Source organism: Mustela nivalis (genome assembly GCF_964662115.1).
Source record: "Mustela nivalis genome assembly, chromosome: 14".
Classification (NCBI taxonomy): domain Eukaryota; kingdom Metazoa; phylum Chordata; class Mammalia; order Carnivora; family Mustelidae; genus Mustela; species Mustela nivalis.
In genome coordinates this window covers 8,998,826-9,011,563 of record NC_139033.1, presented here as the reverse complement: position 1 = coordinate 9,011,563, position 12,738 = coordinate 8,998,826, and the positions used below count along the sequence as shown (strand labels likewise).

The following is a 12,738-nucleotide window of genomic DNA, read 5'->3' as shown; positions in this document are numbered from 1 at the left end:
AGAGTCCAGAGGCTGATTTTATGAAGAGGGTGCAGTTAGCCTGGCAGGATCCAGACTGGATAAAAATTGGGATCAGATATCAGTGCAGTCACACCACGACCTTCTCTAGGAAGGAAAATTAAAGCAACAACTTTCACTTTGTTTTCTGTGTGGTTTGATTCCCCTGTCACAGGCACATACTGCTTTTCAAGTAATTTCTATTAGGATGTCTTCTCATAAATACTTCTCATTAGAATTTAACTACATACTCATTTTTTGAAAGTCGTCTTGGCAACGTTTATAAAAAAAAAAATCTTTAAAAGACACATACCCTTTGGCTCAGAAATTCTACTTAAATTTATTTTGAAGAAATAGGCAGAGCCCTCTTGGCTCTCTGAGCAGCTCCATGGCGGTTGGCAGGAACCAGCGCCTTCATGAGAGGCAGCAAAAAGGGAGCCAAGAAGAAAGTGGTTGATCCATTTTCTAAGAAAGATTGGTACAAACCTGCTAGGTTCAATATAAGAAATATTGGGAAAATACTAGTCACGAGAACTCAAGGAACTAAAATCACTTCTGATGGCTTCCAGGTCATGTTTTCAAAGTGAGCCTTGTGATCTGCAGAATGTTGAAGTTGCATTTAGAAAATTCAAGCTTATTCTGAGGCAGTTCAGGGCAAATACTGCCTAACTAATTTCCATGACATGAATCCTACATGTGACAAAATGTGCTCCATGGCCAACAAAATGGCGGACCATGACTAAAGCTCATGTTGACGTCAAGAATACCAATGGTTATTTGCTTCATCTATTTTGTTTTGGCTTTACTACAAAACGCAACATCAGATTTGGAAGCCCTCTTGCACTCAGCACCAACAGGTCCACCACATTCGGAAGAAGGTGATGGAAATCATGACAGGTGCAGACAATTGACTTGAAATTAGTGGCCAATAAATTAATTCCATATGGCATTGGAAGACATAGAAAAGGCTGGCCAGTCGATTTATACACTCCATGATGTCTTTGCTGGGACAATAAAAATGCTGAAGGAACCCAAGTTTGAGTTGGGAAAGCTCATGGAGCTGCACAGCAAAGGGAGTCATTTTGGACAAGCCACTGGGGATGAGACCAGTGCTACATTGAAGGAGCTGATGAAGATGAGCCACCAGTCCAAAAATCTGTTGAAAATTCAGACATCTCATGGTGACAGATAACAAATTTTATTTGTGATGTTTAAAAAGATATGCAGAAATGTATGGAAAGGGGGACATAAAAGGATGCCCACTGCATGGTTATTCAGGAGTGCAAAAAATTTAGAAATGGCCTAAATGTCAGCCATAGTAAGTTGGTTAAATTCCTATTTAATCACTGGCTATCAATCCATTGGAATCTTACATAACAATCAAAAATGATGATTTTGGTTTCCCCTAATTTTCCAGGAAATGTGTCCTGACATAAGGCTGAGTGAGCAAGAGGGGCCATACAATGGTATATATTGTATAACTCCATTTTAGTAAAAAGCATATATATTTATGCATAAAATTATTGGAAGGCTCAGCCACAACATATTAATGATGTTATGTCTAGGTAAAGGGATTAACCATATACATATATTTTCTGTTTCTCTTGGCTTGGCTGCACTCTTTTTTTTTTTTATTTTAAAAACATGGATTACATCAGGAATATAGAGAGCTCCAAATATATTTTTGTGAAGGTCTTTGAATACACATTCATTATTGCTCACCTTCACAGTTCTTAGCCTGTTTGTCTTTCACCAGCCTGCTGGGACTGACCAGTCCCCAAACACTTACTGGCCTCTCTTCTCTCCCCTTGACCGACTACTAGGGATTGGAGATACTCCTGGGTCCCAGAATCAAATAGAGAATACAGATCAAGTGTTCTCAAGTATACCCCTCAAGCTGCCCCCCTGCAGCACCCCCTCTACTCTCTGCAGGGAGACTCCACTCTCCAGAGAGCCCTTGGCCCATTCACCATCTCCAGCAAACAACTCCTATCTCTGGGCTCACTCAAGAGTGAACCAAGGACACTGATTTACTGCCCACCAAGGGCTGTGTAGAGAACAAGCCGATGGTGCTTCCCATTTGGGGTGGCTCTTGAAGGATTTGTAGCTCCAGCAGAAAAGCTTTTAAAGGAACATAAAGTGAGTTAATAGATCAGGAATTTATCCTCTTGAAATTAAAGGAGGTTGGAAGAAGAGGCTGTACCTTTAAACTTGGCCAAGGTCCACCTCACAGTAACAGGACTGTGACGGGCAGATTGGTGTTCTACTGCTGACCTCCAGCAAGAGATGTCCAGCTGGACCTTTTCCACCTCTTGAGTTCACCAGCCTCACCCTGGCTCTGGCAGAGATGGTCTTCTCCCTGTTCCCATGACTGGCATGACCCCCACCAGGATCTCAGTGGCCTGACCCACCCCTCCCCTTCAACGCTCCTCTGAACCAATCCATGCATCTACTTGCCAATAAGACATCCACAATAACACACTGTGTGTTTGGACTTGATTCTCTAGACAAGGAGGGCTTCGTTTATTCCTTCAAGAGTACTGAATGCAGATGTGGGTTGTCCTGGACAAAGCACTGGGTATGGTGGAACCATGAACAAAGCCACCTGCTCCTAAAATTGTGGAGTTCACCTTTGAGGCAGGACAGAGATGCTAAGCCAATAAATAAGCAGGGAAGACAATTTCTGGTCATGATAAATGGGGAGAAATACACACATAAGTTGGTGAGTAATTGAGACTTTGATCCAAAGTCAGGGAAGGCAAACTTGTGCTGGTCCCATTCAACCTCACCAACTCAGAGTATGTGCGGGGCTTTCTGGTGCCCTGGACCACCACACATCATGGGGATGTTCAGGGTCCCAGCCTCCATTCCATCATCTTCCATATTACAAGTATCTGAGGCAATGAGAGGGGAGATTGTTCAGAGGGGAAGGTCACCCTGGGACCCAGCAGAGTCTCAGGGCCCTGCAGATTGGATGTTCAGCACATCCATGTTGGCTGCTGTTGAAAGGAGGTCCCAGCTGGACCCCACTGGGAAGGATGGCCACTGTGGTCTCCAGCACTCACTAGAGCAGGACTGGACAATTTCATGCTGCTCAGAGCCCACTTAGTTTGTGGATGCACCTTCAGGAAGAGGCTGACCCAGGCCCTGGTATCTGTTCAACCTCTCAAGCTGGTCCTCTCCACTAGGCCCCCTTCTCTCTTTCCGTCCTCAAGTTCTCTCCATCTTTTCCCCTCCCTGCCAGCCTGGGCATTCTTTTCTAACTCAGGATATGAGAGATCACTCTTATTCATAATAAAAACCAAACATACTGTCTATGACTTGAGTTCCCCATTAAAGGTTGTAGGATTTTGAATTTCGAAAACCAAGAGGAAACCATATTCTTTCATTTTCTGCAATCTCAACTTTTTTCTGAAGGAAGGGGTACCAAAGACCTTACTCAAATTGGGGGTAGGTAGCGACCAAGCGGGGAAGCAGGCACACTCTGAAGCACCACAATAAACACCAAAATACAAAAAAAAAAAAAAAAATCACTTAGTGAAAAAATAAAAGAGCATCTACCAGGCACAGAGTTTGGGAGTAGAACACAATGGGCATGTGGACAAGGCCAAAAAGAGGGTCCAGGGAAAAGGAAAAAAGGAGAAGCAGATTGGCCTCCAACCGAGTCTCAGTCAACAGAGGGGCGCTTCAGAACAGAGATCCTGGGACCAAAAAGGCCAGACCCTCGTACCTCCATCCAAAGCCAGGGCAGCTCTTAAAGGGGCCACAGCTGGAGGCTGTGCCCTGAGGCACTGCCCAGCTCTTGGGCGAAGGGAAGTCTGAATGGGGCACTTCTGGGACTCTCTCATACCTTAAGGAGGGCAGGTAAATGCTACTAAAGGGATCACCAGAGAGTCAGACCATCAGACCATCTGACTCTTAAGGTTAACACAATATCCCCGACCAGGAAATCTAAGCAGAGGCCAGAAGGCACAGGGAGAGTCAAGGAAGTGTGCAGTGTGGTGGTCAAGTTCATGGAACTTGGGGCTGTGTTACCGGAGTTCCGGTCCCACCTCTGCTACCCTCCAGCTGTGTGGTGTGGATGGATCATTTTAGCTTCCCCTTTAACAGAACGGGGATAATAATAGAACAGACCCTATAGCTTCATTGGAAGGATTATAGAGAAGTTAATGTTTTGAAAGCACTTAGAAAATGCCTGGCCAGGAAACACTATTAGGTAAGTGTTAGTAAGTGTCCTGGTAAAAAATGAGAAAGAGCCCTGCCGGCAGAAGGCACAGCCTGGGTAATAGCCTGGAGGACGGGTTCAGAATAGCACAGAATGGAACCCACATCAGTGGGCTGAAGCCAGCCAAACGGTTGGTTAATCACATTCGACTCGAGCAGTATTTAATTTATTTTTCAGGCACAGATTTTAAGGGAAATAACATTCTCTGGTCCTGCCAAACAGCCCACCAAGATGGACTGTGTGATTTTCCTCTAAAATCCATCCGGATCTTACCCAGATGGACTCAAAGCCGAAAAGCAACGAAAACCACCCTTCTTCCCACAGCCCGCTCTCATTAAAGCTGCAATTTCTTCCAACATGACAGATGTTGACACACATTCTTGCTGCCACCCATCAGAAAATCTGGATGCACTCCTGTAATGCCCCCTCCCCATCCCAGACTCTGGTCTTCTCGCTCGCCCCACCAAGGCCATGCAGCCTGCGGACCCCGCCAGCTCCTTCCTGCCCCTCTGGCCAGCCCATATGGAATGAGTTGCTCCGTTTTCACTCCTTATCAGAGATGGAAATATCTCCACCCGCGTCTTTGTGGAGTTTTTCCGCGTCTGTGAGCCGGACAATGCTTAACTCTTATCATTCCAAAGCACTGCCAGCCTTCTGACCCCCAGCCTCAAATTGCGGGGTTCGGCATCGTCAGATCACAAGAAGAAGGGTAGGGAAGGGAATCACAGAGGGAGGGGGAGAACTAGAGGACCCTTAAAGTACCAACAGTTCATGCTAAGAAGAATTCAGTTGCTTCCCTCTGTAACTTTAAAAAGACATCTTTGAAGTAGCCTCCCTTCCATTTTATTAACCTTGAACCTGACCTTGTAGGATAACAGTGATAATAACCAGCACACTTTTAACCCTTCCAGCAACCCACCGAAATAAATAGACGTTCTCATTATTGTCCCATTTTACGAGTGAAGCTCAGAGAGGTCAAAGTAACTCTCCCAAGACCACACAGCCATCAAGTGGAGAGCAGACGTGTCTGAGCACCTACATTCATCACACTCTCAGTCAGCAGAAGAACATACATGAACATGCCCCTGTGGTCTAGGACGGTCTCTTTACCCCAACCTAGCAAAGTTTACAGACACTAGCTGAGGAGGGAGAGCAGAGCGGAGGATTCACTCCCCCAAGGGCACACAGCCAGTAAGAGAGCCCAGTAGAGATGGGCCCAGGACTTCTGCAGCACGCCCATTCATTCCCACATTCTTCTTTAAGAAAGATGGAGCCTGGGGCACCTGGTGGCTCAGTGGGTTGGCAGCCACTGCCTTCTCCTCTGCCTTCGGCTCAAGTCACGGTCTCAGGGTCCTGGGATCGAGCCCTGCATCGGGCTCTCTGCTCAGAAGGGAGCCTGCTCCTCCCTCTCTCTCTGCCTGTCTCTCTGCCTACTTGTGATCTCTGACTGTCAAATGAATAAATGAAATCTTTAAAAAAAATTTTTTTTAATTAAAAAAGAAAAATAAAAAAGGAAAGATGGAGCCGAGGACTGGTTATCCATAAGGGAGAAAGGGATAACATGTTGCAGCTCAGAGCTGGGTTGTGGAGGCATGTGCTCTGGGAGGTCTGATGTCACCATTTACAAGCTGTGGGATCAGGGACTAGTTGCCTTGACTCTCTGAGCTTCAGTTTTTTCTTACACTGTAAAACAGGGGATAGCAATAAAAATCTACCTTAAAGGGTCACTGTAGGGTTGACTTGAGACTGCAAAGACCAAGTACCCAGCACAGTGCCTGGCGCATAATATTAGTCTCTGCAAATACCAACTCTCTTTATACTGATATTAACAATCCATGCTGTGGGCTGGTTTATCTCTCAAGACACCCAACAGGAATTTGTGGTGCACAGTACATGCAGAGCATTGGACCGAGAGCTGCTGGTGTTGCAAAGAATCCATTCTCAGGAAACATCATGCAAGAAATGGGATCGGGCGCCTGGGTGGCTCAGTCAGTTGGGCATCTGCCTTCGGCTCAGGTCATGATCCTGGGGTCCTGGAATCCAGTCCCATGCTGGGCTCCCTGCTCAGGGGGAGTCTGCTTCTCACTCTCCCCTTCTCCCCCTGCTTGTGCTTTCTGTCAAATAGATAAAATCTTTAAAAAAAGAAAGAAAGAAATAGGAGCTCTGAGCTTGACAAGGTCAATGGCAATTTCCGTTATGAATGGGTCTGTGGGAAGCTCTCTCCTCATGGTAGCATGCCACACTATGTGTATCCTTTCTCCTTCACAGGGTGACTAACTTTTTGAGGACAGGGTATGAGCCCAGTATGTCTTTGTAGCGTGCTGTCAGTTGCTTGTGCAAAATCTATGTGTTAATCATCTACTTCTCTGTATTTCTAGCACCAGAGCCACCCTCTTCCCATGCCTGTTGACTGTAATAGGCTTCTGCGTGGTTTCCCAGAGCCTCCTCCCAACCTCCTGCAATCTAGAATGATGTTAAATGTGCAAATGACGTTCTTTCACTCCTTTGTTTAAATTTCCCAGTGGCTTCCCTTTGCATTAACAATAAAATCTAGGGGCTCCTGGCTGGCTCAGTTGGCTAAGTATATGACTCTTGGTTTTGGCTCAGGTCATGACCAAGTCCTTCATGAGGCTCTGTGCTGAGCACAGAGTCTACTTAAGATTCTCTCTCTCTGGGGCGCCTGGGTGGCTCAGTGGGTTAAAGCCTCTGCCTTCTGCTCAGGTCGTGATCCCAGGGTCCTGGGATTGAACCCCGCATCGGGCTCTCTGCTCAACAGGGAACCTGCCTCTTCCTCTCTCTATGCCTGCCTCTCTGCCTACTTGTGATCTGTCAAATAAATAAATAAATAAATATCTTTATAAAAAAAAAAAAAAAGATTCTCTCTCTCTGTCTGACTGCTCCCCATTGTGCTCACTCTATCTCTTAAGGAAAAAAAAGGAAAAAGAAAAAAAATCTAACCTCTATACTCTGGCCACTGAGGACTCTGTGGTCCAGCCCCACCCACCTCTCCAATGTCATCTCCTACCCTCTTGGCCTTCATTTTGCTCCAATGCACTGCCCTTCTTGCTATTGTTCCAAACACTGCCTCAGGGCCTTTGCACTTGCTATGTCCTCTGCCTAGGATGTGCATTCCCAGATCTATCCACGAATGGATGCTGTCATCATTTATGCCTAAACTCAAATGTCAGCTCCTCAGAGAAGCCTCCTGTGATCATCATTTCTAGACTAAAATCCCCCTTTTGCTTTGTTTCAGATTACTCTATGTACTAGAGTACCCCTTTCCTGAACCAGAATGTAATATCTTTAAAGGCAGATACCCTCTTTATTCGGGTCACCATTGAATTCCCAAAGCCCCATCCAGTGCCTGGCACACAGTAGGTCCACAAAGTGTTTGTTGAGTGAAATTACAGATGCAGGATTGAGAGCTCCTTGAAAATAGATCCCATATATTCTTCTCCTTTGGCTCCAAAGAGCCCAAAACACTGCCTAGCACCCAGCAGGTGCCAAATTAGGGCACACCCCTCCCCCTTTAAGGGCACAACATGAAAATGACACAAATCCCTTCTGCTCCTACCTCCATAAGCCAGGTCTCAATCACATCTGTCCAGTGTGAAGGAGTCTGGGAAATATATTGTTATGCCGAGTCACTGCATGTCCAGCAAAAGAGTCTAGGACTACGGTGAAATGAAGGAATTAAATAATTAAGACGCTCTGCCACAAGTTGCAATAATTTTTAAAACAATGGAAATAATAATAATATTAATATTAATTATAACAGCTGACATCCATTGAGTGCTTAGTCTTGTGCCGGGTACGGTTCTTCTAATCCTTGCAACCATCCCTGGCAGCGAATGCCACTGTTGTCCCCTGTGTGCAGGAAAGGGAACTGAGGCTTAGAAAAGCATGGACAGCTCACACAGCTGCACAGCCGGGACGTGGGGACCACCAAACAGGACCAACTTGGGGAAGAAACTGTTCATGACCCAAAGAAATGGACCATTATTGCTCTCTAAGCACTGGGGAGCCATTGAAGATTTAGAGTAAGGGAAAAAAAACTTCTAGTAACAGTCCCTGAGCTCAGGGTGGTGTGTGCATTAGCTCATTTCAACTTTGATGCTATTAATCTCCCAGTTTGGCTGCATCTGTTTTGTTTCCTGCTGGACTTCCAGGGCCCAGAATGGTGTCAAGCACACACACAGATGTTCTGTAGACATCTGTGGATGGTTGAAAATTTGCATTGGAAATTAAATCACTTCATGTGTCGCGACGGTGTCGTGAAGGTCTGTCTCCCTCACAAGATTGCAGATTCCATGGAAGGCAGGGCATGGGGTCATCCCCAGGCTGCACAGCATTCCCCACTCCCTGCCCATGCTCTAACTCAGCTCCTGGAATATAGTAAGTGCTCACTAAATGCCTTTTGAATGAATGAGCGATCATCTTTGTCATAGAGAATGGAGAGGCTGAGAGGAATCTTTTTTAAAAATTTTTAAAATTTATTTGACAGACAATATCACAAGTAGGCAGAGAGGCAGGCAGGGTGGGGAAGCAGGTGCCCCAATGAGCAGAGAGCCTGATGTAGGGGCCCAATCCCAGGTCCCTGAGATCATGACCTGAGCCGAAGGCAGAGGCTTAACCCACTGAGCCACCCAGGCGCCCCGACAGGAACCTTTTAAAAATACTGCCAGAGCCTAAGCTTTCTCTGAAATTTGAAACGAAGTTTAAAAAGGAAGAATTCAGTTGCTAATGATTCACAGAACTTCTGCCGCCTGGGCTCCAAGCCCATGCTGGATCCTGTTCAGAACTGATGGAACACCACCGGCTGGGAAGATTGCATAGACCGTGAGGTTTCTTGGGTACCAAACCATGTCGTGTGGATTCTGAGGAGTTGGGTGCAAATGAATCTGGAGGGTACGAATTAAAACCCTATAGGATATGAACTGGCTTTGGAATGGAGGAGTCAGCTGCAATATTGGAAACAAATGGCTTTTTAAACTACCTTAAGGCATGGTCTTGACCTTACCCCATGCTCGGGCTGCTCGGACAGCAGGGGCCTCCGGGTGAGTTGTGAGGATTGGAGGTGGCCACCTGGACCCGGCTGCAGGGCATCTCTGAAAAGGCTCTGACCACTGATGTCCCAACACAGCAGCAATGACTTCTACACCACCAGTGACTTGGGCACAAACCAGTCCTCGGTGTAGACAAGCCAAACCACTGAGCCAGGAAGGCCAGACTCTGCATTCAGCAAAATAAAGGTTTGAAGTAGATTTCATGACTTAGCAGGGACACGATGACTTCCAGAGGAGAACACTGGCGATCAGTAGACGGACCATCATCATCCGTGGCCGGTCAGTCTCATCCCCACCCTGTAGTAGTCCAGAGAGAAGAAACCATTATTTGCAATGAATACCTCCACCAACCCAGAACTCCGTGTTCCTGTCTGTGCCTCCTTCTCTGCTTTTCCTCCAAGTCTTTACCGTATATTCTTTTTGCTGCCGTTCCTATCCGACTTGCCTCCTTGCATTTCTTTTCTTAAATCTAGGACGGTCTTTCTAGCCCCCAAGCTCTTAGCATCTACTGTTCCCTCCACCACCAAGGCTTTTCTCTCCAGGTTTGCACAAAACCCGAGACTTCTTCAGTCTTCCACCCAAATGTCACTTTACCCCCAGGAGGACCTCCCTCTACCTCTTCCCTCACCAGCTCTGATGATTTCCATCGTAACATTCACCACTGCTGGTAATGACATATTTCTCCTTTTTACTTGTTTAATACCCCATTCTCCCGCTTATCTGCAACCTCCTTGGGGACGCAGCTTGTGTGTTTTATTCATCACTGTAGGACCCCTCTACCTCACCCACTCACTTTCCACTTAGAAGTCCAGAATCTGCCAGCCAGAGAGGCTGGAGCTGAGAGCCTTCAGAGGAAGGCACAGAGACCCAGCCAGTGCTAATAGAGCCAAGAGCCATCCATCACTCTCCTACCCATGACAGCTGGATGGATTAATAATCCTGGTTGGCCTGAAACTAACTGGTAGACCCGTCTGGCATAAGCTCCCCCTCTTCTTATGTAGGAATTCCTGCAGTGGCACAGACCAGAGCTGTCCACCCCATCCTCCAAGCCCTGCTCAGACCTCACCCCCTGCAGAGCACCTTTCTTTCTCTACCCAGGATCAAGTATGTGCTCCCACCTCCGGATTTCCCAGGTAAATCCTGTCTGTGCCCTACAGTGGCAGTGAATCATTCATGGGCTTGAGGGACCCTGCTGCTCTTGTCTTAAATTCCTCCTTAAATCTCTTTTTGCTTAACTTTCAATATCCGTTCATTCTTTCGCCTTCTGGCATTCACTCATTCTCTAGCTGAGGGATCTGACTGAAATCCTCTTTTAGGGGTGCCTGGGTGGCTCAGTTGTTAAGCGTCTGCCTTTGGCTCGGGTCATGGTCCCGGGGGGTCCAGGGATCGAGCCCCACATTGGGCTCCCTGCTCGGAGGGGTGCTTGCTTCTCCCTCTCCCACTCCCCCTGCTTGTGCTCCCTCTCTCGCTGTGTCTCTCTCTGTCAAATAAATAAAATCTTTAAAAACAAAAAAGAAATCCTCTTCTACTCAAAACCTCCAGTGACTTCCAACTCACTCAGGGTAAAATCCAGAGTCCTAATCACAATCTTTGGCCTCCATGGGAGCTGCTTCATGCTGGAACCTCCTCCTTGGCTCCCACCGTTTTCACACTCCTTCCCTCCACTCCAGGAATACTGGCCTCTACTCCTCCTCCAGCATGCAAGCCACACTCCTGCCCCAGGGCCTTTGCACTCACCATTTGCTCTGCTCCAGATATCTGGGTGGCCCATTTACTTCATTCCTTCAGGTCTTTGCTCACATTCACCTTCCTAAGGGTCTGCCCTTGACTGCACCTTGTCACCGTCGATTTTCCTTGCTCTTCTGTTCACTGTGTTCCGTAACTACTGATTTCTTAGGGACTTACTGGTTTCCTTACTGTGGAGGAAGGAGACAAACAGTTACTGGAAGTAAGCCAGCAGTCTAACACAGCCGTTATTCAAAGGAAAATCAAGGAGGGCTTTGAGGCCCTCAAAATCAAGACAGCCCACCAGCAGCACCTGCTCTGTTCAAAGTGCTCTGGGTTTGCAGTTTCCTACAGGACACCCTTCTTATTAAATTAATTAAGGGAACTGCTCTGGCCTGGATATGCCTCCTGCCACACATTACACTGTTCTCTAACCCAAGCTTCATTCCCAGATGTTTGCTGTTTGGGTGGGATGGTCAGTCAAGGCGCCCTGTGATTTCTGGACAACGAGTGGCTTTGGGACCCAAGACAAAGCCACGAGAGTCTCTGTCTTCCACAAACTGAATCATGAACATAGGCAAGCCCCAGAGATACTGTAGGTTCTGTTCCAGGCCACCAAAAAAAAAAAAAAAAAAAAGCAAATATCACAAGAAAGTGTGTCAAGTGCATTTTTTTTTTTTGGGGGTTTTCCAGTGCACAGAGAAGTTATGTTTACACTGCAGTCTATTAAGTGTCTGATAGCATTTTGCCTAAAAGACAAGGCACAGAACTTTAATTTAAAAATACTTCCTTGCAAAAACAAACAAAAACAAAACAAAACAAACAAACAAACAAAACCCTTTCTTGCTAAAAAATACTAACCATTATCTGAGGTTTCAGTGAGTCATAATAACCAATCACAGATCACCACACCATATATAATAATAATGAAAAAGTTCGACATAGTGCAAGAATGATCCAAAAGTGACACGGAGACACGAAGCAAGCAAATGCTGTTGGAAAAAAATTGGTGCCAGTGGATTCTCCGTGCAGGCTTGCCGCAAACCTTCAATTCGTGAAACAAACAAACAAAACACAAAAACCAAAAACGCATGATCTGCAAAGCTCCATGAAGCAAAGCCCGTGAATATGAGGTTATGCTTGTAGGTGAGATACATACAGGAAGTAGTTGGAACCGATTTATCTCGAAGGCTGAACCCTAAGGAGACTGCCTTTTTAGTTCTTGCTACCTAGATACTGGAAGTTTCCTGCTTTCTGTTTGTTCCTGGTCTGTGGTTCAGGTTTTCCTTCAAGTCGCAGGAATAGCCTGTGTCCTTGTAAAAATTGCTTAGGTGAGCCTGAGTCCCTGATGGATGGAGTGCTCTCTATGTGCTTACTGATTTGATGCCATTTGAACTGCTGCTGCAGCTTACTTTATCTCCTCTGGAAGACAAACCCACCCAGCCGGTTAGTCCGAGAGCAAGGTTTTAACATAGGTCACTGACGATACCAAAGGAGGAACTGGTGTCACCAGAGCCCAGTCGCTGAGGCTGCCCAAGGGGAGTTGGGACCTTGATGGGACGCTGGGAAAGCAAAAGCCATCCATGTAAGACATACAGCCACGGCCCAGAGAGGTCCCTGAAGTCAGAGAGAGCACAGAGCGTGGGAGAATGACCTTAGATAGAATGACCTGAGATCACCTTAGGTGATCTCCCATCACCCCATCCTCCCATCCTCCAGTGTCCC

At 46.5% G+C, this 12,738-nt stretch overlaps 1 pseudogene across 1 annotated transcript; it reads left to right on the top strand.

The window, feature by feature from the left end:
• Positions 1-385: 385 nt before the first annotated feature.
• LOC309847625 (small ribosomal subunit protein eS1 pseudogene) lies at positions 386-1,182 on the top strand (annotated as a pseudogene). The gene has a single exon. The product of its transcript is annotated as a small ribosomal subunit protein eS1 pseudogene (transcript).
• The last annotated feature ends 11,556 nt before the right edge of the window (positions 1,183-12,738 follow it).